General features: G+C 37.9%; 1 non-coding gene across 1 annotated transcript; it reads right to left on the bottom strand.

Moving 5' to 3' along the window:
* Positions 1 to 592: 592 nt before the first annotated feature.
* LOC114914754 (small nucleolar RNA R71) lies at positions 593 to 698 on the bottom strand. The gene has a single exon (XR_003802423.1). It is a non-coding gene; the product is annotated as a small nucleolar RNA R71 (small nucleolar RNA).
* Positions 699 to 2,884: the final 2,186 nt, after the last annotated feature.

Below are 2,884 nucleotides of genomic sequence, written 5' to 3'. Positions count from 1 at the left end.
ATCTTGTATCGAACTTTTGTTTCTTTTTTAATGTATATTTTTTTATTTAATCAATGAAAAATATTTTTATTGCAAAAAAAAATGTTGAAATTAAAATTCGATGAGATTTTTGGGTGCATGCTAGGATGCCGATCATTACAACTTGATTTTCACCCATTAGACTTAGAGCTAGAAAGAATGATTTGAATAAATCAAATCAAAACCATGAATCCAAAATAAGAGACTGACCCACCACGACAATTGAGGAAGTATTTTAGTCCCTCATCTTACACCTACTCGCCATGTACCCAACCTCCTCCTGTGGAGGTGGCACAATACGAAATCAAGTTTAGCATTATTCAAATGCTACCATTATTTTATGGACTGACGAATGAGGATCTGTATAAACACTTGGACGAATTTTTTGATATATGCTCTATAGTAAAAATCCAAAACTTCTCTGATGATGCCCTCAAGTTGAAACTATTTTCTTTTTCACTTAAGGACAAAGTCAAGCATTGGTTAAACTCCCTAGATTTCATAACCATTTCAACTTGGGACCATCTTCAGAGAGAATTTCTCAAAAAATACTTCTCAATTGAAAAAATAAATCAAATTAGAAAAGTCATCACTAATTTTTTTCAATTGGATGGTGAACTTTTTCATGAGACATGAGAAAGGTTAAGAGACCTTATTCGTAAATGTCCCCACCACGCTGTCCCTAAATGGCAACTTGTTCAGTATTTCTACGATGGTCTATTAGAGAAACACCGATAAATGATTGATGCATCGTGTGGTGGGATATTCATACTAAAGAGTGAGGATGAGGTTTGACAGTTTTTTGAAATACTTAGTGAGAACTCCCTGCATCACATGTCCGCCACTTCTAGAGAACAACCCATGTCTCAATAGAAAAGAGATGGAATCTATTAGATTGAAAATATTATGGATATCCATAGTGAGATAGATGAGTTGTCTCAAAAATTAGATCGTCTTCTGAATACTGGACACTCTCCGATTTTACCTAACCCAGTCCAAGATGTTTGTGCATTGTGTGCAAGCCCGACCTATTTTATTAGTGAATGCCCAATCGCACCTCAATTTTTTGAGTTTGTGCATGAGCAGGTCTAGCAAGCTCAAACCCAACAAGCTCGTAGACCAAGAAACGATCCATACTCGAACACTTATAACTCCGGTTGGAGAAATCATCCAAATTTTTCTTGAAGGCTACAGCCAGTGGTTGGCCCTGCTGTACCTAGATCTAACTATCAGGATCCAACATATAGGCATAGATCGTACCATCAGTTCTAAAATGCTCCTTAACCATCTATCACTGGTCAAAATTCAGCTTTTGAGAAACAAGTTTTAAAAGTGCTAGAATGATTAGAAGTCAACACCCAGACCCTTAACTCCCACACGCAATCCATTGGTAAGCTAGAGACCCAAATAGATCAACTAGCAACCACATTCAGTAGGAGGAAAGGAGAAAAATTACTTAGCTAACCTGAGAGCAACCCGAGAGGGCAATTCATGGTTGAGATCTCCAATGCTCCAGAAATCTTTTCTGAACATGCCAAATCAATCATGACTCTTAAAAGTGGGAAGGTCATTGAACATACGAGTAAAATCAATGAGACCAATCCTAGACCTCAGACCAAGCCTGAATCACCTAAGAGCAAGGAGGACACAAAAATAAAGAATGGACCAACTGCACCGGAATCACCTTACTTGCCTAAAGCCCCATTTTCGAGTGCCCTAAAAGCCCTACTCCTATGGATAAGAAAAGAGGAAGATTTGATGAGATATTAGAATTATTTAAGCAAGTCCAAATTAATCTCCTCCTTCTAAATGTAATCAAATAGGTCCCAGCTTATACAAAATTTTTGAAGAAATTGTGTACCCAGAAATGTAAATTTCGATCACAACCTCCGAAGAAAGTATACCTAACCGAACAAGCTAGCTCTGTCTTCCAACGTGCTACCCCTCCAAAGATTAAAGATCCAGGTGCACCTACCATTTCTTGCATTATAGAAGATTTTCACATAGAACAAGCTCTCCTGGACCTAGGGGTCAGTGTGAATCTTTTATCTAGCTCAGTATATGAATTTTTTGGATTTGAAAAATTGAAACCCACATCAGTCATTCTGTAATTAGCTGATAGATCAATTAAGACACCACATGGGATGATCGAGGATATTTTGATCAAGGTAGATGAGTTCTATTTTTTAGTTGATTTTCTAGTCCTTGTATGGAACTAAGTGGCAATCCAAGGTAAATTCTTATTATCTTAGACAAATTCTTCCTAGGTACAGCAAATGCGTGCTTCAATTGTAGGACAGGAGTCATGGACATATCATTTGGGTATAAGAAACTGAGACTGAATGTGTTTAGTACATCCCAGAGACCATCAACGGATAGTTACTTCGAGATAGATACATTTGAGGACATTATAGAGGAAGTAATATCAATGATTTTTGCACATGATTTTCGAGACACCCATTTGACGTACTTTAGAGTGGATGACTGTGATATGGAGGGAGGTAGCGAAGAAGTAATCATTCTAGTTGATACATCAAATGATGAAACTACTCTCCCTTGGATAATCAAGTACGAACCATTGCCTGTATTAGGCAATACACCCACAGTCCCGTCATTAGAATCACCACCTACGCTAGAATTAAAGCCACTTTTAGCCACACTCAAGTATGCATTCCTAGGACCTAATGACACCCTCCCGGTGATCATTGCATCAGAATTGACACTGGATCAAGAAGCACAATTGGTTGGTGTTCTGAAGGGAAATAAAGAGGCTATCGACTGGTCCATTGCTGATCTAAAAGAAATTGACCCCTCCATCTATATGTACCATATTCATTGCAAGGCAGATGCCAAACTCTATCGAGAC

Source organism: Elaeis guineensis, chromosome 13 (assembly GCF_000442705.2).
Source record: "Elaeis guineensis isolate ETL-2024a chromosome 13, EG11, whole genome shotgun sequence".
Classification (NCBI taxonomy): domain Eukaryota; kingdom Viridiplantae; phylum Streptophyta; class Magnoliopsida; order Arecales; family Arecaceae; genus Elaeis; species Elaeis guineensis.
This window is presented reverse-complemented; position numbering and strand designations above follow the sequence as displayed.